We start from the raw sequence: 26,420 nt of genomic DNA on the forward strand, positions 1-26,420 counted from the left end.
AGCAGTGAAATTGGAAATGAAGCACAAACTCAGCTTTAGACTGTCAAACACATTAAATGGAATAATTTGCAATTCTTATGATTTGAGTTGGATACAAATCAGAGACCTTTAGCTGCAGCATTGTATTTCGTTACCAGTAATCTCTGACAATCAATAGCATCTGAGAAGAAAGCCATATTACATATGTGTGCCCTGCATTCTTTGATTTATCTGACGCTCTCCCTTATCAGACTGTGCTTTTAATTGCTTGCAGCTGAGAATTTTAAGGATATGTGCCTGCATCAGGATGTCATAAAAAACCAGAAACTGAGATAAAGTCTCAAGACAAAAGCAGTCTGTATGCTTGCTTTTGATTATGGGTAGGGTTAAAATACATCATTTTCTCTGTAAGTCATAGAAAATTAAGGATGCAACATCTTGCTGTGCAATAAAAGAAACAGGACTGCATGGGGAAGAAAGGATAGGTTTGCTTATGAAGTATTTGCTCAGGGCACTAAGTTAAAGGTCTGCTAGTGAATTTAATGATAGTATTTTCTGAGAGCCTGGTTTTACAATTTATGCAACTTTTGCATTGTGTCACACAGCACATTTTCACACAAATACTACAGGCTCTCATTCGCAAGGTTCAGAAACCAAAGACTCTTCCGAGGGCACCGTAGTCCTCACTGCCTTGTCTCGTACCTATGGAGCCTTTCACTGCTGGGTGCCACAGGCTTCCCCACGCCCACTCCAGCAGGTCCCCTGCTTTCCCTTCTGTTGCCTCACAAGGTGGGTGTTCTGCTGACCGAGGGTGCCAATTAAGCCACAGTGGAAACAGTGGGCTTATTTTACTGTTAATAATTAGAGGATATAACTAAGTAATACAGAAAATAAGCAGCAAGAAAAATAAAGAATAGTACACTTAATTATTACTACATACAGTTAAGCAAGGCAATGCACCTAATCATTACTACACGACAGGGAGAATAGGGAGTGAGACAGCTGTATCACCACTTGTGTACGTTACCAACACCCAGACTCACAGTCACTGGGCAGCCCCGGTTGCAGTGAGGATTTGGAGAACCTTTCCCTGCAAGGGGGAAATCCTACACGGTGTGTCCACCCGTTAGGTGAGGCATCCAAAGTTGCAGCCTTATATACCAAAAACCAGCAAGCCAGAATAGCTTGCACCTTTGTTTTGAGCAGAAACATCTGGTTTCATCCTCCTGTTGGATTCCACCCAAAGTCTGTCCAGGGCTCGGGGTGCAGAACCAAGGGAGTTTCTAACAAGGCCAAACTCTTGGGTTCTCAGCCTTGAACAAGGCTAAAGCAGGAAAGCTGGACACATTCTCACAGCATTTCATCCTCGCTACTGCTTACATTTTGCCTAAGCTACATCTTTTCACTAGTGAGCATACGTATTTTGTTAATGATCAGATACTAATTTATAAACACTAACAGTAATACAGATTTTACTATTTAGCAGACAGTAACAATGAATAACATCTGGTTGTGAGATTCATGTAGAGGTCAGCTTTGTTTCAGGACCTATTATTCAGGCCCTAGCACTACAGTGGGTTTTCCCTGTGATCTCTGCACAGTGATGCCTTCCGGGTCCCAGACCAGACTCTTCCTTAGCAGGTCTTTCTACCCGATGGTTCCTTCTTCTTCATTCTTTGATATTGCCTCCAGTTTCACTCCCCAATTTAACTACTGGCTAGATCTTAGCCATTTAAATCCTCAGTCTATCTCCTCCACTCCCCCCCTCACAGGTCTAAACACCTAAAGCCAGGCAACCCCTTTTTCTCTTGTGAGTTATGTAGGCTTTCCTGCTCCCCAGTCCCAGCTGCATTTTTTGCAGCTGAAGCCAGAAGTTTTGCCTGCTGTCCAAACTGGCTGTGATCATGTCAGTACCGAGCCCAAGATAATGAGCAGTGTGTAATGATTCACACTCAGAGCTTTGTTACCCATACAGCCACCCCCCAAGCTGCAGGAACCAAGCCTCGTTGCTATCACAACCCGTCACTGCAGTGCAGCTTTCAGAGCAACAAGCATCTTGGGGTGGGTGCCCTCACTGCCTCTGAAATACAGGTCTGAAGTATCTCAAGACAGACAGTCCAAAAATAACCCACCTTGAAAGAGAGTGTCTTTGTCTGAAAACATAGCTCTTCACTTTTAAAAGGCATAAGTGGCATAAGGTTTTTCAAAATGGAGTTGCTACCTAGCTTCATTTCTGATATACTAAACCTAAATATATCAATTCTCAGTGAATAAACGAGTGACAGGATTTACAAAGAATGTTAGCTCTGGAATACTGCACTGTCTCATGGTTCGAAGAAGCAATTAAACTTGATATAGTTGGGAGAACCAAAATCCCAAAGCAGAAAGTACACTTTCAGTTTTCAATGTAAACAAACAAACAAAAAAAGCCATAAGAATGATGTGGTAACATACAGATCTAAATCATACATGCTGCTTCTGTATAATTGTGCTGCATTGCCTTAATAGGAAACATTCGAAGTGAAGAGCTGTCACCAACTGCCATTGAACCTGCATCTCAGCCTTTCTCATAAACTAGCAAAACTGTAAAGCTGCAACCATTACAAGCTTTTTAAACACTTAAAATAGACCATTTATTATTTTCCCTTTTTGGCCAGCATGTTAATTCTGCAAATACTGCAAATAGATTCCAGTAGAGAAGAGAGAGGTTGGTACTTCTTTGGTATGACCTTCTCTATTTAGAAGGGTTTTCTCTGCAGCAGAAATCTGTCATCATAGCACTTGCTCCAGATACTGTGCCAGAATATCCTGTTTCCAAACCAAAACATGTACTTTTGAATTAACCTTCTTGGCTTAACTCAAGGGCACTTCATTTTTTCCTTCAGCATCATTTAGCCACCTTGCCTTGCAATCCCCAGAACCTCATGGTACTTCCAGTTCCTGCCACGCTTCATTTCCCTTCACACCTCCTCAAATGCCCTTTCAGTCTTTTCACATTTCTAGTCGACTCTCTGCTAATTGGTCTTCTGGTTTCTGGTTCTTGTAGGTCTTGACCGAGGTTTTCCTTCTGCTTATGTCTTTCATGCTGCAGACAGCTGTGCAAGCTCTTCTCTACCACTGCAGAACAGCTCTTGAAACAGGCCCACGCACAAAGACAGCACCTCAGCTCTGCACACAGACATCGCTGCCTGATACACCCCAATGTGCCTTGCCTGGTGTGCTCCCTGAGGGCAGGCTCCCATGCTGCCCTCTGCCAGGAGCTGAACGCCCAGAGTGAGCCCTGAGGCTCCTCGTGTGACAGCCCAAGGGCCCCTTTTCCTTTAACCTCCCTGAGAAATCTCCAGAGTCAACGAGGACACCACCGACTGAGATCTCTGCTCTGCTGCAGGCAATCTCTTGGTCCAGAACACAGGAAATAAACTCTGCAAGTGTTGTTTGGGGTTTTTTTATTTTCCTATTGCAAAGAAAATCAGCTGGTGATGTATCCTACCCTTTTCGGTTTGATGTCATCTTTCAGAACAGAATGTTTTGCCACAAACTTCCTTTTCAGCTAGAAGCACTGACTTCTAACATTTTCTGGTACAGGATGGCCGGTCTGATATAAAATTTGAATGGTGGCTAATTGACTACTTCAAAGTAAAGGAAAGATTTGCTAAAGATATCCCCAAAGTATTTTTTGATTCCTTTATTTTATTTTACTTCAAACAAAAGCATGCTGTTATAGAAATGTGTCACAGAATTCATGGTAAATGCCAGTGAATCCTGTAATGAAGCCTGCTGTATTTGCATATGCAATTAATACTGCATATGGTAGCATTCAGTTTGTTATTATCTTTAAACAGTGTTCAGTAATCTGCAATTCAAGAAGTAACACACCGTGTAAAGCTTTTAAAGTGCTTTACAAAGATACTGCATCAATCTTCAGCAACTTCCTAAAGGTGCACATTATCTTCCTTACTTTATCCACAGACAAAACTTTGCACAAAGAATTAATGTGCAACTTTTCAAAACCATTAATAAGGCTTAAAAACCTGGTTGTACATCAGGGTTCCAGAAGGAAACAAAAGGTTCAAACACTAGCAATAGAAACAATTAAAGCATGGGAATATTCCCACACGAGGAGAGATCAAATAGAGTACAGCTAGTTAAAAGAGAATGAGCATATGGCAAAGGAGGCGTAAACAACCAGAGCCCAACTTGCCAGTGCCTCTTCCCTCTTCATCATGGTTTAACAGAAAGCTACACGTGGAGATGCGCTGACATTTGAAGGCAGGTCATTTAAAAGGAAACTATACTGCAGCCTTGCTAATGCAAACCCATGACCATAAGACTGTGGGGCAGGAAGGGGCTGGGGTCTGGCCCTGACCTGGGGACGCAGTGCCAGGCGCAGAGCTCGGCAGCCACATCTCCCCTGCGCAAGGCCGCAGCTCTGGCTCAGCCTCTCCCCGGGCTGTGGGAGCAGTCAGCGTGTGCCGCAGCTCCCAGGGACCTCTCCTTGTCACCCTGAACATGGCTGTTCCCTTCAAAACCGCCTGTGCTCCAAATAAATGCAGCATGCCTTCCTCCTCCATTCCTCTGCATTAAGGACACAAACAAAGCAAAGATACACCATTGTGTTTGCTGAAATACATTGCTGGAATCAAACCTGCTTTAGGTTTTAACAAAGAATACACTGTGCAGGGTTTGGAAAGTACCTCCCAGATGAGAATATTAATTCACAACTGTTGGAGAGGATTTTACACTTTTCTTTTTAACCCTACCACTTCTCTTCCACTGAGGTTTCCTGCTCCTGCCTCTGCAGCTGTCACTGTAAGAGTCATTAGGTCACCAAGGAGAAAACCATGAGGTGACTGACTGCATCTGTGCCTTCCAGAAGAATAGTACGAATAAAACATGCTTGCAGCCAGGGCTGAGTGGCCTGCAGTCTGCATGCAGTTTTTCCAAGTGCTTTGAAGAAGCTAATCTGGCCTGCTGTCATGAGAGCTGTAAAGAGGGGAATTATTTGCGTGCTGAAAATATTTGGTTTCTGAAATCATCAGGAAGATTACCTCAAAGATGAACACCTAAATCCATACTGTAGGAGAAGGTGCTAGCTGGGAGAAAAGCAAACATACCTTGGCTCCTATCATCGTAAAGAGTTTAATAATCCACACTGCCAAATCAGGAAGATAAGGGAATGCAGCTTTTTGTGTGTGAGCATGCGAAAAAATGACCTTGAGCAACAAAGACAACAGCCTCTACAAAGTGGGAATACACAGATGTGCCTGGAAAAAGCATGATAATTACTAACAAGGTTGTCGAATTCAGTAATTTTTTTCATACAGGATGTGGAAAAACCCAACCAGAAAGGAGGTCATCCAGACTGGATTCTACCCATAAATATGTAAACTGATAAAATCAATGACATGGGACAGGATTTATTTTAATAGGGAAGGAAGAGGTTAGAGGATACTTAGATAAGCCAGAAGTTTTGAAACTGGCTGGGCTTGATATCCAACCTCAGCTGATGAAATCTCAGGGCTGTTAGCAGTTATTGGCAATCCAGTGTTGAGGAACAGGGATGAGGTGTAGAAGACTGAAACAAGATAAATACACTTCCTGTCTTCACAAAAGGTGGAGGATGAGGAAATGGGGATTAGATATCTATCAGCTTAGCTGCAGCTCCTAGAAGCAAATAAAACCAAACAATTGGTAAGCAGAGAAAAAAATCACAAGAAAATGAGTGGCTGCCCAACTGGATCTGTGCAGAGTAATTGGTGTCAAACCAATCTCATTTCCTTTGACAGTAAGACAATAGATTTTGTGTCTCATCTTGATTTCTTTGAAGATTTTCACAGTATTTTAGCTCACTTTCTTGTTTATAAGTTAAGAAAACACGGTATGTATGAAAATACTAGGGGATGGATACAACACTACTTGATAAACTACTCAGAGTAGTGTCAAAGGTTCATTCTCAAAAGAAGATATAAAAAACCTGAGCCTCATGGGGAGCCTTCTTAGGTCTGGGGAAAATGCGTTGAAGATCAAATGTAGATTTAAAAAATATCTTAAAAGCTGAAGTCTGAAAACAAACAAAACCAGGTTTCTACTCACTAGGAACAAACACAGAAATGTACACCTATACTGGAATAATCACCTGCACAAATGTAAGGCAGAAAAGAATTTTACTGGTATTAATTAGAGCTCCATTTAAAAAATCAGGAGCTATAAAGGATCAAAAACCATATGTTACAAAAAACAGGCAAATGTTCTTCTGGTAGTACAAGCAGAGACAACTTACAAGACAAATGAAATAGCCCTTCTACTCTTCTCCACACTATCAAGGCCTCAGCTGGATCCAATTTTGGGTCGTGCACACCCAGAAAGATAGAAGCCAATTAAAGAAAGTCCAGAGCAGTGAGGATGATCAATAGTCTAATAAACAAGACCTAAACAAATTGAGGTTGCTTGGGAAAGGAGATACCAAAGAGAGATGATAAGTACACAAAAGGCCAGTACAGAGGAAGAGGTTAATCTATTCTGTGTCCTCAGTGGATGAAAGAAGTAACAAGCTTCAAGTTTAGCAAGGAAGAATCAATTTGGTATGAGGGAAAAGCTTTCTACTGGAGAAGGGAACAAAGCGCTGAAATAAATTGCCTGGAGAGACTGTGGAGCCTCCATGTTGGGAGGGTTTTATGAACAAGTCAGAAAGCAGCTGCCAGAAGCTGCCTTGGGGCAGACGTATGGATCAAATTGGGTCCACAGGAGTCTACGCTATCGCAGTGCCTCTGCCGCCTTATGCCCACCCTGCAGTCTGCCAGCTCACTTTCATACAAACCACGGGAAAATAATTGAAACCAAACAGAAAATCTATATTTGGTATGGAAACTACCTCAAAAAAGTATCTTCCCTTCACTACTGAAGCCCTTCCACACCTTAATACCTTGCACGTCTATAATGCCCTAAGTGCCAAAGCTCTATACATACCTGTAGGTATTAAGGGATATTAGGACATGCAATAGATAAAATTCCCAGCAAGAACATGCAAGGTCACACAGAAAGGCAGTGACAGAGCAAATAACGCTCTTTCCTCTGGCTCAGGCACCCTTGCTGTCACCAGCTGCTCATCTTCCAAGTATTTTAATATGGTTGTACAACATTCATTAACCTTTCTCACCAGACCAGAAAACTAAAATCCAACTTCACTTTCGTGAGCTGCTCAGGAAGTTATTGCTATCTTGTTCCCATGCATAAATTTACAACCAATTTAATTTTCTGGACAGTAAATTGTTAATTATCAGAGTTCAGGCAATAGAGCTAGGTGTTACAGAATTACAAGCTCTATATCAGCTAGCTGCCATGGTCTGGGACATGTCCACCCTGACTACACTCTTCTAGAATTAGCACTCACTTTACACCACAGGAAATAAAAAAGTAGCTACACAGGAAATAAAAAAATATCTATTTGCACCTCTCTGGGCCTGGTTCCCCATACAATATCTAAACCATACTCAGCAATGAACTGAATTCTCCCTGTGTTCCTGCTCATGCACCCTGGGACACCCTCCTGGGTCGTACCTGGAGGTAACTTCTGTAGCATGGGCCGCAGCCAGCTTCTGGAAGTGTCATTTATTATATTAACAATCGCCCTGCTACTGCACCGACCTAGAATTCAGTGCAGTTGGTAGACTCCTCCTGTTCTCCTCGCTTTTGGTCGTTTACTAAGTTTGCTACAGAGAGCCCTGCAAATATTCTGGAGAGTAAACACTCTGTGGGGTAGCAGGTGGCTTGTGACTAGGAAGGGCTGGACTTGACATCAGCATTGACCCTTCTCGGGTCCCTTTGGCTAGTTTAGCTAAATCTGGAGTTGGCCAGCAGAGCCCCTGGGTGCTGACTCCGTGCTTGTCTACTCCTCCCACCTCCCTTTTATATTTCCATCACCTGTGTCCTGGTTTATGGTGGAGGGTGGCTGTCATATTGATTCACTTTACTGAGAGACTTCTTTATAATTTGCATGCATGTGTATTTGCGTAATGGCATGCTGTGGAGTTCAAAGCTGTTTTCTCACTTTCAAAGTAGTCCTCGTGTGTAAGTCATCCCAAGTCTGATGTGCACCAGGCTTGTATTTTTGTTCTTGATTGAGCATGATGCACTACATTCTTTTTAAAACTCTAGCTATTCTGGGAGAAGTGTATAATTTAATATGTTCAATAGATTTCTCATCAGGCATTCATGTACAACTTCCTTCATCTTGCACTCAGATGTCTGATTTTCCCCAGTAATTGGATTTGCCACATTTGTGTTTACTTTCATGACCTATGGTAAGTGCTGCTTTTTAAGCTGAGGACTATTAAAAGCTTTGCCGAAGCCTACAATAGCCTACGAGGTAGGTTTTCTGAAACCTATAATGCTAGTTTTCAGGCAATTCAGAATCCTTTTTACATAGGGTATTAATGTACAAATTAATATAGCCTGAACACTACCTTAAGCAAAAGCTCTTCTGTACAACAGTAGCTGTGGGCATGCAGTGTACCATTATTAACCTGCTCTAAATACACACAGCAATTCAACACATTTGCAGTGGGCCAGACCCAGGTATCCAAGCAGAGATCAGGAAGAAAAACTTTTCTTGCAGTTATTGCTCTGAAGCCCATTCACAGGCAGAACTGGCCCCTCCATTGAACACAAAATGAGTAATCTGAAGATACAGTGCAGGGGACACTTTCAAAATCTTCTGCAGGGACAATGTCCCAAGAGCCATGAAGCTGATCTAGGACTGCAGAAAACAAAAGCTGTGAAAATGAGAACTGTATGACATCTGAAGCCTAGTCACACCATCTCTGCCTGTTAAAACTGAAATCAGGATAAACCATATCCTTCATGAGCATTATGAGACCTGTTAAGGACAAGTGGAAGACTTTTACTGTTGGGATGGGGGGGGCTGCCATCCCATACCTAAGTAAGCAGGCTCTTTGCTTTTGCTGGCTTTAATAGTACATTATCTAGTTCTTTATCTTGGAACCAGTTTCCTTTCCTGCTGAATAGATGTGGGAGAATCAGAGCTGCAGGAACGAAGGCAGGTAAGGAGAGAGGCCAGGAGTAATGATGGCTTAAAAGACAGGGCTTCAGGAAATCACTCACAGGGCACACTTTTAAATTTGTCTCTGATGCTTGCACTGGTGGTCCTCAAGTTTCTCCTACAATTCCCACTGCATTTGTTTTCTTTTTTCTTCACAATAATATATGCATGTTGTATCTGGGGTTGTCATTTGTGCTCAGTACTCAACAGTAGCTGCTTTCAACCTTTTCTTTTTGTATTTAAAAAGCCTAGCTGGGAGTTCTAAGCAGCTGTGCTCAGAAAGATGCTTTTAAAATCAAGAAGCAAAAGTGCAAACAGCTGCAGGGAGCACTACTGATACCTTCAAAAGGTGGAAAGGAGCGTAAATGCTCCAGTACAGCCTGCTGATTCACTGCTTGTTCATGCAGGATGCAAACCTGCCAGCAGTGCTGCGCTCTGAATGGCAATCCTGATGGGCTCGTCCTGAGCAGGGCTGACCATAGGTTTTCCCTGAATGCCTTTGCAGGGACAAGCTGGACGTGGGAACTTGGTCCTTACAGCATTCCCCACTATTCATTGAACCCTCTGGTCTGCAGGGAGTCTCAGCATAGGATCTTCAAGTTTTATAAACATGAAGAGAAAAATCAAGTGTCCTGCAGTAGGTAAGGGACTGTGGATAGTGAGCAGATGGCCAGCAACAGCCAGTGCTCGTCCTGACAACGAGAAACAAGCCAGAACACAATCCTGATAGGAAATAAACTTAGGCCAACAAGAAGCAAGTGATGTGTTCACGTTCTTGGGAAAGAAAAACAGAGAAAGGAGTTACTGGAGCTATTCTTACTCACAAAGGGGAAAAAAACATCCTAGGACATGGTAAAGAAAGTAGATTAAGTGACAGCATGGGCAACAGATTCAGGTCTCTCAAGTTCCAGTACTTTGTAATGATTTGCTTTTATCATCCTAGTAAGTTTTCAAGTTATATTAGACTGATAGAGCAGCTCGCTTGCTGTCCTAGACCTGGTGCCCCTTGAGTTGCAATGTAGCATCCCCTGCCAAAAGAAAGCCCCAAGATTTGTCCACCAGCTGCTGCTCATCTAGCCATCAGCCTGCCTCGTGCTTGAGCATTGGTCCCACATAGGGAGACCCTTGAAGACTGTCCATGGACAAGGCGGGACCGCAGAAGGAGCCCTCTGGTCTGTAACTTCTCTCTGGTCCACTGAACCCTGACCTGTCCATCCCCATAGCTGTATATAACCTCCTGCGATGCTGTAGAAGTGCCTTTTCTTCAGGCTATTCCACTCCTTTGGGCTCCCTTTCTCCTTTTTTCTGGTATGGGAAGATACCTCCTGAAGTGGGATCCTTGAGGTTCTTCTCTTGCATTCATTTCTGGGCTGCCTTTTCACTGTGCTTTTTGGTTCATATAAGGCAACAATCCTTTGCCCTCAAAAGATAGCTTCATTTCTCCTACAGTGTATAACACTGTGACATCTGATAGCACTACAGTATATCACCACTGAGGTGGAAGAAAATTATTTACCTATATTTTCAACGAAACACATTAATTCTGTGTATATTAACCAAGGCACTACAAATGAGTGACTGTACATGAGACAATGTGAGCTCACAGCATAGAAAAATGTGCTACAGAAAGGACAATATTTTGAACTATATGATAAATGAAAACTAAGATGTATCACAGTTTTACAGAGTGCCTCTTCTTTTTCCCCTCCTAAAATATGCATATTGTACAAGAATGAACTGGGGAAAAATCCCACCTTTTTGAAGATGTCAGAATTAGGTCATCTCAACATTGTTGGGATGTTTATTGAATTCATATTTCTCCCTCATCAAATGACACAGTAGAAGAAATTCTTTAAGAATAGTAACAATTCAGAGGTCAGGACAAAAGGCAAAAAAAGGGGACAATTTTGATAACTGGTATAATCCTTTGAATCCAGAAGAACTGAACTATCAAGCAATTTTAAGCACAGAAGCATCCAGGTAGGACAAAAGTGGGTCAGGTGTTTAATGGAAAAGCACAGACAAAGGCAAAAAGTTTTTTTCCACTTCACAGTACAGCAAACTTGCATTAAATAGCAAGCCCAAAGCTATAAGTTTTTTGAGATATAAAAATAAAATTGAGATTCTGTCAATATGAACTTGCTATTAGTTAGTAAGTAGAACCCTGTGAGTGTCCCAGAAAGATGATGTCCACCACAGTGGACTCTCTAGGAATCATGGGGGCCACAGAACCTCCCCTAACCTTTGAGGAAGACCTGAGAAGATTAAGCTGTATATAGAGACTGGCTTTCATATCAACTCACTGGCTCTTGCAGCCAATTTCCACCTGCCTTGTCCCACAGCAGGATTTTTCAGTGATAGATATGTTCCCTTGTGAATAGAGGGACAATGCTGACATGGAGCTATGCACCATGACCGACGCGTTAACAGCAGCTCCACCAGCACAGCAGCCTGCAGTGACACTCAGAGCTCACCCTTTCTTGTGCCTGAAAAAGGAAGTCTCATCATGTTTTGGAGACCAAATAGGATGATAAAACCTATGCTGTTCCAGATGCAAGCTTAAGTTTTCCCAGCTCCTCTTGAGCTTTAAAATGTTCCTCTAGAGCCTCCCAGGGTACTGTCTCCAAGGATGCCCACTCTTATTCTCAGTGGCATTATGTATCACCGTGTATTTATAAATACAAATATTTTAATTTAGTTAGGAGTATGCATCACTGGTGAGCTGCAGTCTCTGCGGCACTGAGCCTGCCTGTACTCACTGTATGTTAGCTGCAGCTCAACTCTTTATCCCTGGCTCAGGGATCGTCTTGGTCTCTGGGGCAGAAGTGGTTTCTATAACTGGAACATGAAGTGTTGTGCTATTTAAGAGGCTTTTTTATTACTACTATAATTGTTAACTCCATTGTTGGGTGTTTAGGCAAAGAAGCTGCCTGGTATGCACTTGAAGGAACAGTACCAATCGCTCACAGCCACAAGACACTAAAGTAGGAGCCAGAGAGGTTGTACTGGCATCTGACTTCTCAACCACAATGAAGCAGTGCTTCAGCATGGCTGGGGAAATCTTTTACAATTTTTGTCATGTTGAAACTTATGTAAATCTTTCACACTCTGAATTTTAGTGAATATAGAAAATAGTGTAATTATTAATTTGTCTCTACATCTTAAAAGTCTTCTCTCAATAAAAACACCAAAGAAATTAAGTGAAAAATATTAATGAAATACTCCTTTTCTTTACAAGAGTTCTAATGCATATCATGATACAAGTGAATTTGTGGTTGCACAAGCATATTTAAACCCTCATAAACCAGGACATTTCACTAGCCCACAGCAAGGTGACTCCTCATCCCCACCTAATGACAAAGGTGAAAAAAAATGTTCAGTTTCCATTAAAAAACAAACAAACACAGGCTCCACTGGGTATCACAGCTATACATGCACACTGCCATTCACCTACAACTAAACCTACTTCAAGCTAAGCTGAAATAAATTATTCAAACTGTTTCATTATCTCATGGGATAAGAATATAGAGTGGTCATACCTGTATTAAGTGGGATTTTAAAGGCTACAGAGACTCTTTAAAATATTATTTTAAAGGCTAATAAGTTAATTGTACATTGTGCAAAAGCTGCCTCTGCCTTTGAGCAAATAGTGATACTTAGGAAACCCAACTGAACAACTGGACTTTTTATGCAGCTTCCTTTCATATGTACACAGATTGTTTTCCTGACAAAAATATTGATCAAGTAACACTTGAAATGAGGGCAGCCATCCTTAAATCAAAGTGAAGAAAAAGCTGTGTGCCTACTATGTTTGGAAGCTGTGCAAAAATTTCACAAAAAATCAGGGCCATAATATAGCATTTCCGGTTTCAGGAGAAAAATTGCATGAAGAACAGCATGAGGAACCTGCATTATTTTTACAACAATTTTGAGTCACTATTTATTTCCCTGCTTTTGCACAATATGCTGGATGAGCTAACTTCTGCCTCCACTTATCTAGCCAAGGAACAAGAGGAAACACGATCACCCAGAGCACCACCAGCATATGGGCTGTTCTGTACTTCCCCACTGGACTGAAACCCTCAGCCTGGAATAGGGAGGTGTGAAAAATGAAGGAAGGGGGCTTGGAATTCTGTTTAAAATGAGCCTGGATGAACGGGACAAAAAGGATGCTGTGCCAGAGGGCCTTCAGGCTCCGTGCCACAGCCTGGTGCTGACAACTGCTCCAGCTAAGGTGGGTGCGCTGCTGATCCACCGAGAACTTGTGTCTTTAATTGACATGCTCCACAGCTGGACACTTTATTTCTGAGAGACTCAGCCATTTACAAATTCCCTCAGTAGGGGTGACTCTTGTAAGGCGCTAAACAAACCCCTTCTAACTAAAGGATCTGAAGGAAGAAATGACAGTGCTGACGCCTGGTGCTCTTGGACCTTCCCCAGAACACCTCCCTCCAGCTGCACCCTGTGCCTGCTGTGGCTCTCAGCTCACACTGCAATTTATGACAGCACAAGTAAGAAGCATGATCACAGTACAAACAGATTTCCAAGATAAAGTACAGTGTTTTAGCGTTGCCTTTTGGGAGGAGAGAAGGAAAGAACACTCAGTACTGGTTAAAATACCTGCTTGCCATTTGTGTCGCCAAAATCCATTTGGGTTCGTCTCATTAGCACACCTGGCGTTCAGCTACCAGTCTTTGGTCTCCTCTGACCTGTGAAGCAGGTCAGCCCCACTTACATCTTTCCTCCCTTCACACTCTGAGCTGCCTGGCAAGATGATGTCAGGCACATCTGTAAGAAACAGACCTTATCTATCTCAAAAAGTCAATTGACTCCTATCATAATTATCAGATCCCTCACCCTCCCATCACCACCTCCTTGCTGATGTCTTCTATCTAGGATGTTTGGTAAACTGAAATAGCAGCTGATATGAACACAGACTGCCTGCCAGAATAAAAAAAAACCTTTTTGCTTGATATAGAGGAGGATCAGGAATTTCGGCAGTGTGCCAGTGAGGGAAATCAATTCTACTCAGCCACTGTGATACAAGACAACAATAAAAAATGCACTTAGAATTTTTATAGTGTTTTTAGAAGTTCTCTTATCTTAGGTAGTAGCAGGAATCAGGGAAAGACTTAATTCTTGCCCATCCTGCTCTGTCTGCATGGCATGCTCCTCCCCATGTGAGAGAAGAGGTACATTCTTCTGCCTTCACCTGCTTTGCTGCCTTTATCATCTTGACAGCTTATTAGGAATTATACACTAAGAGAGAATCTTACTTTGTTGCTTTCTACATCTGAAGTGTGTATGCCTGAGAAGTATACTGAGAATGAGAAAGGTGCAGCTGTATATTTACCTGGAAAGCATCAAGCACTTTCAGTGGAAAGTTTTTGCAAGTGTAGATGATAAGCAGAGACATAAAATATCCAGCTGATATTACAAACCAAGAGTAATGTAAGATTAGTGGAAAAAAGTTAGGATCCTGAGTCTGCATTCACCCACCAAGTCTCCTGTGACGATCTCTCACCCAACTTCTAAGGCGTGAATTAGACGATCAGTATGATGAGTCTGTCAGTGGTGGCAGAACGAAGAGAGTTTATTATGTGCACAGCAGTGTACATAACAGTACACACTGTAAGCAGATTCTTAGAGTTTAATGTCTACTGATTTAGTACCTTTCCATTTAAAAGTTCCAAGTATTTTACGGTCAAGGTTAAGCTTGAAGGAAACTGAATCTGGTCATTACTTTTAACTCTATTTTACATATGAATAAATTGAGTATGGAGAGAAAAAGACATTCCATCTGTCTTAGTATCATCTTGGAGAAGTGAGAGTAAGACCTCTGAAACACTCCTGTCATGGTTAGGACGTAGAAAACCATGGCAGAACCTTGTAGCGAACAAGCTTATTTCTGTCAGGGGGTCCCTGCCCTTTTGTTATTCCATGCTCACAAACAGTGGCACAGTCCTGTTAGCTTATATGGGGTGTGCAAAAATGATTTGCAGGCCAGACCTCCTCTGCAGGTATAATGCTTTCTGAAGATTTCATCAGCCACTCAGAAAGCCAAGAACATGCAACAGGCAGAAATCCCAAAGCTGGAACAGAAAACTGAGTACTTGCTACAAACAGCTCATACTGAATCCATGGCTAAAGCATACTCCCCCAAAATATGTTCATTAATGACACCAAATAGCACCACTGAAACTGCCCTTTTTAGTCATTGCAATAACTTGGTGCAGCCCAAAGCAGAGGTGCTGACCAAGAGCTGGAGGCTCTCCTGAAGGCACATTGTGAGGAGTGCTGTGGGCAAAGGAGTTGGCATGCACCAAGTGTGTACCAAGTACCAACAAGTATGAGAAGAGAGACAGCGAACAACCATGCCGTAACTGTAGGGTAACACAAAGAAAACATTACAGCTCTGATAATGATTTCCTTTCAGCCAGCAAATGTGCGACATCTGGCCAGCTCTGTCACCTTTTGCAAGTACAGTATGTATCTCAGTTCGCAAAGGCAAATACATACACGGAGTTGTCTTGTTTGTTATTCTGGAAGATGCTGCTTTGGCTCTGTCTACCCACAGCCAAGTCCTGTACACTCAAGGACAGGTCTCTGAGCTCATACAGAGGCATTGGCATGATGAACTTTTTTTTGAAGAGGAAATACAGTCACAGGTGGGCCGGAAAGGGGATTAGCAAAGGGAGAAACCTGAGCTTGGTCACCAGAGAATACAAAATCAGGCCTTTCAGTCTATTCTGTGACCACATATTTCACACAGTGCTCTTGTCTTTTGTTGTGTAAAAGTGCTAGTGCAGCCTGAGATATCCCTGCTCATGTTGACACACTCCACATCCAGTTAGCCACACGGAGAGCCACGTGTAGCACAGCAGTGCCATTTGCCCCACTGCCCCAAGAGCACTGCAGCTGCCTTGGCAACACCCAAGTGCTGCCAAACAGCGAGGCCAGAGCAAAGCCATCTGCAGGAAATGAGCCAGGGCCTAGATTTAAAAAGGCACCTTCTTAAAGACAATAAAGGACAAAAATTAAAAGGTGCGAAGAGATTTGAGGAACAGACAGTTAGAAGTTCAACACTACATGCTACCAGTTTCCAAAAAGATGGGAATTAATATACAGGTGTTCAAACCACTAAGACTACAAGATCCACATGGAGATTTGAACTTCAGTTTTCAAGAGAATCATCTCATCAGCCTGTCCTTCTCCAGAGACCCTTAGCATCTCTTCTCTTTTCCAACACATCACAGTTGTACACTGCAACCACTGTACAGTTGCTCCTATGCAGCGTTCACAACAATACCGTTTCCATAACACGAGTTGGCACTACACAGGAAACTAGACACATTGCCTTTCACAGGGTTACTATGTTCACTTAACTCAGTATTGCACCCTTCAGGTGCACTAAAAGGCAACTGGGACCCAGGGGTTTGAGCCCCTGCACTCCTAAGGTGAGCGCTGCCGGCCCACAGGCTGCTCCCTGACACGGAGTGACAAGGAATCAGCCGGCAGGGATGGCTGTCAGCAAAGAGGACACCCTGCAAAGGGCCAAGACTTTATCTATTAAATAACTACTACAAATAATTACTGCAGTGGTGGTAGGGCTGACAGAGTATTCTAGAAGTGCAAGGTACAAGACAAATTATGGGGGAATATGGTATTTTAGACCTGTCAATTCATGCGCTGTGCTGAGTCTTGGTGCAGATTACTCACATGTGGTCTGGACTGGCCCACAATGAGTTTCTTTGGTCTTTGACAGAAGTGGTTTATCAGCCTGATCACTTATTCAGTACCTGAGAGATAACATAAATCAGCCACACCATCAGATCACTGTACTTTCCAGTAGCAGAAGATGGGCATTATGCTAAATTGAAAAGAAAGTGCAAGTTTGGCTTTTAGCAGTCCAGAAAGAAATTTGAGTTTGATACTCTCTGTGAAGCCATAGCCAGAGTACAGGAGTCTCTGAACAGAAACTGTGGCTCCTCACCACTAAGACAGTAAATCTCATCTCTCATGGAAGCTGCCTCTTGGTCTGTCAGGGGGAACTTCACTCCTTCCCTTTACCCCATAACAAATTTTGGCACCTTGTAAACCACAGGCTGAAGCTGAAAGACAATAGTTTTCCCTAGGAACATCTAGTACTGTGCAGCTGCAACAAAAACTCTTCTCCACTATATTTTAGTAGAAATGGAGCAGATGGGAAATGGCATGGGAGTATTTGGGGTTTTTGTGAAATTTTGTATATTGTTTCAAAACCAGTTTTGGATACAAACAAAAGCTGTTAGGAAAACTCTGAAGTCCTCCCCTCTGCTTGGTTAATAACAGGTCGTTTAGGCTAACGCTTTTGCAAAGCAATTTATATGTTCGAGTGCTCTACATGATGTTTAGACAGAGACACTTTCTCTGTAGCACAAAGTCTTCTCAGCTGGCTCACTTGTCCCGGTGCCCATCAATGTTAGAGTAAGAGCAAAAGGCCAGTCAGAGCTGGGAACTCAAACTCCAGCACCAGCATCAACTTTTAGTGACAGTGACCTTTGGAAAAACATGCTCATTACTGGCTGGAAGGGTGGAGAGTTTTAAGAAGTTTAGCCTGTTTCTGCCTATGGTAATGCTGGTCCTCTTCCTCCATTTAAAAATGTAGAGATTTTAGGTCTCATATTTGTAAAAGTCACTTTTAGAGTCTCTATATAGATAGTACTGATGAGTTTAAATAATAATTACACTGGTTTTAACATGTAGACAGTATGTTAGCAGTGTACTTCTGTAAGCTGTTCGGTATAAACAAGGTCCACAGCTGCTTCAGGAAGTTCAACTGCAGCTACGAGTTATCTAGGCCAGAGGCCCCTTCCAGCTATTTCAGCTGTTGTTTGCTAGTGCTCCATATGCTGTGCTTGAGATCTAGCATGCACCCTTCTACTGCTGTATGTATCCAATACCTGTTTTCTCTTTGCATAATGAAATGTGATCACAGAAATTTGTTTTTTTGCTAGGATAACCCACACTTGAGGGATTTATACTATACTGACAGTGTAGATTCCTGTGTAGCATCATACTCTGTAAGTCCTACAGGGTCAAGCAGGGCTATTAAAATTAATAGAAGTTAACAGCGGTTAAAACTTTTTCTCACTAGAATATTAAGTATCATTTCTTTGTATAACAACCAGCACACAAGCCTTAAGAACTAACGTATTGCAACAGTGAATAGTCTCTGCTGGAAAATAATCAGTGACAACCTTATTAAAGCCATCTTACTGTTAAAGCAAAGCAAGCAGCAGATTTCCCAAAGACAAGATCTTCATTTAAGTATGTGTATGCTGTATCTTCTTATGCAAGGGTGGACATTGCAGAAGCAACTGCAATTAAGCCATAATTGTGTATGTGTTAAAACTACAAACTCTGAATACGTAAACTTCAGCTGAAGTTCGAATGTTAAAGTTTACCTTATCTCTTTTCAGTATAATTCACAAAGTAACCCCAATCTCCTGCTCACTATTTTAATTTAAACTTAATCAGAAAACAACTAGACATCATTATGATTCACTCTGAATTATTCAGATAGCTCAAACCTTCCTTCTCCTTAGGAGTCAGGGGTACCAAATGTGCAATTCCCCTCTCATGACACGAGTACAGGTCACAAGTACGTGAGGGGACTGGGCACCAGGAAGATGCAGCTACTCAAAACCAAGAAGTGCTCTCTCCTAAAGCTTCCTTCTTCAATGCTCTTCTTTTTTTTTCTTTTCTTAACCAAGTTGCTAAATAGCATCTGCCCTTTGAATGCATTCAGGCAGGCAACAAAAGGATTCCAAAAAAACAGGTGCTCAGACAGACCAATTCATAACAGACTTTGCTAGAGCTGGAGACAGGAAATTAACTGTACATTGGGTACCATATAACACTTTTCTATGACAGGAGCACACAGACTTCTGAAGGCTCACAAAAGCCAGAATAAATGCATTTTTCTGTTGGCACTCTGTCTTGCTTGCACAATTTGATCATTTCAATAGACTTTGCAAAGCTAGAGCTAGTACATAAAGCAATTGCTAAACAATCTGTATGACTTCCCTAGCTTCAAAATGTTGTGCAACAATTATCACCGGGTGCCTCTTAATTAATCCAAACATATAAGAGGTTAGGAGAAATAATCAAAGCAGCAGGAAAGTAGGAGAAACAGGTACATACATGAGAACTAAAAATAGAGCAAACCACCAATGAAGTGGAAGTTTTATAACTTTTTTCCTTCCGTAAAGTACTTGCTGCTAGTCTCCAAGGTTCTTTGAACCTTGTACTAAATGTTGTCGTGTAATTAATATGAGGCCAGCAACTTCACCTTTTCCAGGCTGTCATGACTTTGAAGCAGAAAGGAATAATTGTTCAGTATCTGTGGGGAGCTGAAGGTTATTTTAATACCTGCGTACTTCTAGCTTACCATGAAAAACGACCCTCAAGTTTCTATAAAAAGCAGCTGTTCAATATATATCATATTCAGGAACATTTAGGAACACTGTAAATCTACTCTTCCTATTAAACAGTGAGGCTATCTGCACAGACATGTTTTGATTTATAAAGCTCACTGTCTAAAATTCGTCCCTTCTGCCTCTATTTAATATTTCCGTGTTTCTACATGAATTACATTGTTTATAAAAACAGAGGGGTAACAAAAATTAAAGTATCTTTAGCAGTCAGCTCCTTCAAACTACCTTCTACAAAGCATATTTACATTTCAATCGGTAGTGTTTTCCTAAAACATACATGAGGCTAGAAAGCAAGACTAGGCAGATTTGTTAAAGATAAATATACTGAAAGAGGGCTAAACTGATTACAAGAGAAACATTCACACAAATAAGCTTAGTAAGGTTTTTGGATTTTCTGTTAATAATAGCCAATAGCTAAAAATAAGCCATGACGTTTCCAGCAATTAGAACAAATTGAGAAGTTACAATGATAAACTTATTAAAATGTAAACCCTTTCATTCAGAGCTTCAGGATGCAAGCTGCAGTTTCCTAAAGCACACAAATCTATATTGAAGTTCTTGAAACAATCTTAAACACAGACAAAGAATGGTTTAAGATTATGTCACATTTATTTTCAGAGCTGCAATGAGAGCTACTAATACTATATTGACATTTAAATACATTTCATTTGTCTAAAGAAAGCATCTGAAGTTATTTCAGCTACTGTTCAGCTCCTCTGATACTCAAACATTGCACATGCACGTACAGATTAAAGTATAATGCTCTGCAGCAAATGGCTTTCAGAATACAGTATTTTCTAATACTTAATATCCTACCTTCATAATTGCCTTCTAGGAGACCCAGGTGCTCAAGTGCCTTCACAAATCCAACAATTATCACCAGTACAACAATCATTTCAAGTCCCTCCAAGTTCATCTTGAAAAATTATTCATGTAAAAGCATCTTTTCTTAGGGAGCGTCCTGACTTCAGAGTTAGACTTTAATTAAAAAGCCCTCCTAGTCCAAGACTTGCCACACAACCACATAAATACAATGCTAAAGAAGCCCAGCATATTCCCACCATAAAACATTTCCATTGACAGCAAGATGAACACAGCAATGTAAGGAAGTCAAATCTTACCATGTCTGCATCACTTGCCTGCATGGATACAGATGTTTCAGTCTCTAAGGCAACAGAATATACAGTTACCACTTTGTTTAGCATTTCCTCTCTGTCACAGCCAAAATTCACCAAATCTGCCTGGTATCTAGTAAAATCTGATGCCTCTTTTTCACACTGAATTGCAGTTTTAGAGAGATCCCATAGTTTAATAACACAGTGGAAAAAGTCCAAACACATTCTTTGCTTGATAGTAAAGTGAACTTCAGAAAACTCAAAATAATTTCATTTAGAAAACGACCTATTGCTGTATTTCCCTACTGAGTGCAATACAATTACAGAAGGTTAGCTATATGCTCAAGATTCTTGTTTTTCCATGCTGCACACACATTTTACATCAAATACAGGACTCCAGTAAAATATTAAATATGGTAAGAAGAGACTTGTTAGAGAGAAATCAGTTGTAAAGTTTGAGGGATATAAACAAAAGCCTTTCCCTCCTGCTGCTGCACAGCCTCGGGGGCTCTGTGCAGATGGTGGAACAACTGCCCTTGGTGTAGGTCAGCTGCTGCTCCCATGGCTGTTTCCAGATGAGGAAAGGCAAGAAATGTCATCAAGGACACAGTATGCCCATGGCCAGAATTGTGTGCAACTTATTGCTCTGCCTCAGGAAGCGCCTTTCCAGACACTCAGAAAAACAGAAATTGTTTTGAAGCCCTTGGACGTGACAGTTAGGAACAGATTCTCTGAAGGACCTTATTCTCACCTGAGCACCTGAATAAGAGACATTAGCAAGTGCTTGTCTGTCCTTCCTACCTACCTTCACTCAGCTCTCCCTATTTGCAGCCAGTTTCAGACACGCACATAGTTACAAAAAACCCCACTTTTTCAAAAATCAGGCCATTTGTTCTGGTAACTTATTAGGCCTGCAATGGCTGCCACTTCTGTGCACAACATCACCTCCTGCACTCATCGTTCTTTTAACTCATTTTGGAATAATGTGACTTTGAAGCAACGTATGTATACATGTGTGTGTGTGTGTCTACATATATAAAAAAGTCTAAACTTCTCTTAATACTGTAATTGTTATAATATTCCATAATAATACTCATATGAAAGCTTGAAATCTGATTCACTGCTTTTAGTTATTGTTTTTTAACCATTTGTGTACTTCTATCTTCAGCTGTTGTCTTATGTTAATGTCTCCCAGAATATTCTTGTCCAGTTGCATTAAGTACTTAAATGATGTTACAAGGACCTGAGCACCAAGGCCCTCTGTATGCATGCTAGCTTGCCCTCCTGGAACTACAAAATGGACCATGTATTGCTGTATGTAGCAGAATCAATCATATAGAATGGTTTGGGTTGGAAGGGAGCTTAAAGATCACCTAGTCCCACCCCCTGCCACGGGCAGGGACACCTTCCACCAGCCCAGGTTGCTCAAAGCCCCGTCCAACCTGGCCTTGAACCCTGCCAGGGAGGGGGCAGCCACAGCTTCTCTGGGCAGCCTGTGCCAGGGCCTCACCACCCTCACAGGGAAGAATTTCTTCCTTCTCTCTAATCTAAATCTGCCCTCTTTCAGTTTAAAACCATTACCCCTCATACTATCCCTAGCCCTCCTGATAATGATTCCCTCCCCAGCTTTCCTGTAGCCCCTTTCAGTCCTGGGAGGCCGCTCTAAGGTCTCCCCGGAGCCTTCTCTTCTCCAGCTGAACCCCCCAACTCTCTCAGCCTGTCCTCACAGGGGGTGCTCCAGCCCCTGAGCATCCTCGTGGCCTCCTCTGGCCCCGCTCGAGCAGGTCCGTGTGCTTCTGCTGTTGGTGCCCCCAGAGCTGGACACAGCACTGCAGGGGGGTCTCACGAGAGCGGAGCAGAGGGGGAGAATCCCCTCCCTCGCCCTGCTGCCCACACTGCTCTGGATGCAGCCCAGCACACCGTTGGCTTTCTGGGCTGTGAGTGCACGTTGCTGGCTCACAGTCAGTTTTCCATCCACTACTACCCCCAAGTCCTTCTTCTTGGGGCTGCTCTCAATCCACTCCTCGCCCAGCCTGGATTTGTGCTTGGGATTGCCCCGACCCATGGGCAGGACCTTGCACTTGGCCTTGCTGAACTTCATGAGGTTCACACAGGCTCACCTCTCCAGCCTGTCCAGGTCCCTCTGGATGGCACATCCCTGCTCTCCAGCCTGTGGACTGTTGTCCCACAGCTCTTCTGAAAGCTGGTACATGGTTTTCTTACTGACTTCAACAATGCTTTGCTGTGTTGCAGGGTGTTGCTAAAGGCCTGAATAATGCTGTTTCCCACATTATTATTCCAGTGTATTAATATTTTGGAGGTATTCATTCATAATCAATATAATTAACATAATCGGTATCTTCAGCTTTCCTCACATATCCCTATTCAAAAATAAATCTTACACCTTCCTCTTCATTATCAAATTCCATTTGAGGATCTCACAGCTCCTTTCCAAATTTCTCATTGAGCCTGAACATTCCTGAGGGGAGGTTAAGAATTTACTGAAGTATCAAATACAATTACCATGGAAATGAAACCACCTTTGGAACAGCCCAGACATAAGGTATTAGAATTTACAACAATAAACAGTGTTTTAGTACAGAAAGCAAAAGAAAAGAACACTGCCTGATGGAAATGGATGGGGACAGGGGTAGAAACAAGAAAGTAACTTAAGCTCATAATTTTAGTCAAGTTTAAAACCTCTGCTCCTGTTAAATGGGGCATGAGCTGGGTGATGCAAATAAGCATTCAAAATTAATTTTATTCGTTTGGAAAGGGGATTTCTCACAGTCCAGTGCACTTGTACCACTGTTCTGGTTTACTGCTGCTCTCAGCTGAGCCACTAACATAACCAATTAACAAACACATAATTTCTTTTAAAAAGTTGCACAGAAATGGATCTTTTTTACAAAAGCCGCATTTCCAGACCAGCCCAGCTTTTTGACATGCTGAGGCATCCTCCCTCCCTGCTTGAATTCAAGAGGCAAAGTCCAAGTTCTGCTTTAGCCTGAGCAGAGCAGAGAGCTGACCCTGCTCAGTTCCAGAGTGTCCACCAGGGAAGGCCTCTCCCACCCCCAGAATGTAGAGAAGGGACTTGCACAGACCCTACCTTCCTCTTGTGATGCTTTTGTTACTGAATTGTTGGTTCCTCTGCACCCTATTTCATGGAAACTATTAGAAAGGTATCCTCTTTTTTTCTGACAACAAAGCAGTTTTTAAACGTCAGAGTACTTCCCAGCTGTTTTCTGGCCAGCCCAAGCCACCAGTAACAGTGTCTCTGGGGAGACAGAAAGAGAGAGAGAGAGAGAAAAGGAACCTACTCAAATAAAAACCAATCAAAACTTATTTAGGTTGGGTGAGCTGACAGAACAAAGCTGCAGGCTGTGCATTTCCTACTAGTTACGTCCTCATAGCAATATATCATATTTGTAACAAACTCTCAATATAATTTTCAATTGTTCTTTTTTGAGCCTCAGCAATTCACTGTGAAGGAAAACACTCCTGCCAACAGAGAAACACAGGAGTGTTCTGGGAGGAAAAAATCCAGTTACTGCTGATTGCCATATCTGATTATCCATTCACCTACCTACGTGCAGTGAAACGGTGGGCACTGCCCCCCTTAACTCCTGTCTGCTCAAGGAGGAAGGCTGGGTGCCCAGCAGCGGTGTGCTGCAGTGCCAGGGGGCAGGGTACCCAGCCCGACCTCCAGGCCATCACAGCACCCAGGAGGGACACAGAACAACGGGAAATCAAACTCTGTTTATCACCACAGTACCCACGCAGAATCCAGCATTCCTGAGAATTCATTATGTAGGGAGGCTAGCAGCCCTGAGTAACTGCTTAATTAGCATCTGCTTTGCAGTAAGTTTTCACAGCATGAGATAAAAATTTAGGTGTATGAAAGATTAAACAAAAAGGGGAGAGAAAGAGGAGAAAGACATGGGTAAAAAAAATAAGCAAAACTACGGACAGCTTTCATCTAGGCAGATTCTATGGGAAATGCCCACACACAGTGCTCTGATGTTGGATGAAGCCTCAACTGGTGCAGAACTGGGCATTCAGACGGGTCTGGGAGGTAACGTGTCGGTTCAAGGCTGGGGACCACATGGATAAATGGCTCGTGCCAGTGTCCTCACCACACCTGTGAGAAACATCACCCCTCCATTCCCAGCAAACAGGGAGAGATCTCTAAGCAAACAGCAGGAATTGGAAGAGCAATTGGGAGAGCACCAAGACAGTATCTATTTGTTAGTTAAATTTTCCTGTACAGACACCCTTAGGGGCACGTCTAAGATTTGACCCCACTGCGTCAGTTCACAGTCCAGATATGCTGTTCCCCTCATTTCCATCTGTCATTCCTCCCCTACACAAATCTCTTCTTTTTATCTGTTTTTCTTTAAACCTTGGAAACTGGGCCAAGTCCAAAGAGGAGAAGATGACCCATTCAGCATCACAGCAGCACTCTGACTGGGGTAGTAACCGACAGCAAAGCCCCTGAGATTGCCCTGCTCTGCTCAAGCTCAACTGTTCCTGATGGCCTCAGAAATTCCTCTACCAGCAACTGAAAACAATGCAGGTCACTGCAGAACACCCTCGGCACCCATGGGGATCCACCCAGGGATGGCGGCAGCAGAAGCAGAGCTGCAGACCTTCCCTCTGCTCCCCTGCCCTTCACTTCACACAAAAAATGATGAAGGGGACAGTGCCAGCTGCAACATCAGCGTATTACACAGCTCCATGGCTGATTCAGGATAGGGATTCCCAGGCTAGTCCATATGCTTCTGCTCCTCAGTTCCTACATTGCTTCACTCCTCTAGACAGTAGCCAGGCACTCAGCTGAGTTTTGTTGCAGCAGATGCTGGCTGATCCATCATTTTATTAATAGTATGATTATGGTATAAATATTTCATTCTGTGGTGTGTGTAGGAGGCTTCATTATGCCTCAGTATCTTTGCATGCACATCTTTTTTAAATACAGCTCCTTTAAACTTATGGCAAATGTGTCAGTTCCAACTCTTTCAATATTTCCTTTAATGCTCTCTATTTTCTCAAATGCTAATAATGTTAAATTCCAGGCCAATTTATTCAGTGAATAAAATTCACATCCAATAATATAATCTCTTTTCTGATACGGTCATACAAAAAGATGCAGTGAGAATTTAATGCAAATGGGAATTAAGTCTTCGAAAAAGAGAGCTGTCATTTTCCTGCTTTATGCACTGTATAATGAAACAGTACAGTAGGTATTGGTTAGGTGTCCAGGCAGTATTTTCACATTTCAGTGTTTCATAGATAAACTTTGCCATGCTTTTTTTTTTTTTTTAAAGCATCCTAGTCATATCCTTAATATAAACAGTGTCATCTTATTTTTTTCAGACTACTAACCATGTTCTTAATATAGACACTATCAACAGTGTTCAGTGATTTAATCCACGAACAATCAGCAGTATGAATGCCCAGTTACACTTTTTAACACAACAAACTGCCACACTTCTGCTTCTATTTCACTCCAGAAAAGGCAGGGCAAAACACTTGCAAAGTGTTTTTCACTTTCCCCAGCCCCCAGGGTCTGCTAGCAGCTCACACTGTAGTTTTTTGGGGTTTTTTACAGTTCTGATTTCAGAAGTCAGACTTTCTCAGTTTGAATAAATGATAAAATATTAAACTAACATATCTCAGGTAGAGATTTCATTTTCAGGCAAATGTCGGGGAGAAATTCCAGCTTGTGTCACTGAACAAATGACGCTTTGACTATTGTTCACTGATCCCAGTGGTCTCCAAAGTGATTAT

At 42.3% G+C, this 26,420-nt stretch overlaps 1 protein-coding gene across 5 annotated transcripts in view; it reads right to left on the bottom strand.

Moving 5' to 3' along the window:
- The window catches only part of KCNIP1 (potassium voltage-gated channel interacting protein 1), a 454,549-nt gene that overhangs the window by 112,492 nt on the left and 315,637 nt on the right, over positions 1 to 26,420 (bottom strand). The window contains exon 1 of one of the 5 annotated variants that reach the window (XM_074916123.1): positions 20,637 to 20,749. The exons of the other annotated variants lie outside the window; for them this stretch is intronic. The gene's annotated coding sequence lies outside the window, so the exon portion shown is untranslated. Of the gene's footprint in view, positions 1 to 20,636; positions 20,750 to 26,420 lie in introns of those variants that run through there. 5 annotated transcript variants of the gene reach the window in all.

This window comes from Athene noctua, chromosome 12, assembly GCF_965140245.1.
Source record: "Athene noctua chromosome 12, bAthNoc1.hap1.1, whole genome shotgun sequence".
Classification (NCBI taxonomy): Eukaryota; Metazoa; Chordata; class Aves; order Strigiformes; family Strigidae; genus Athene; species Athene noctua.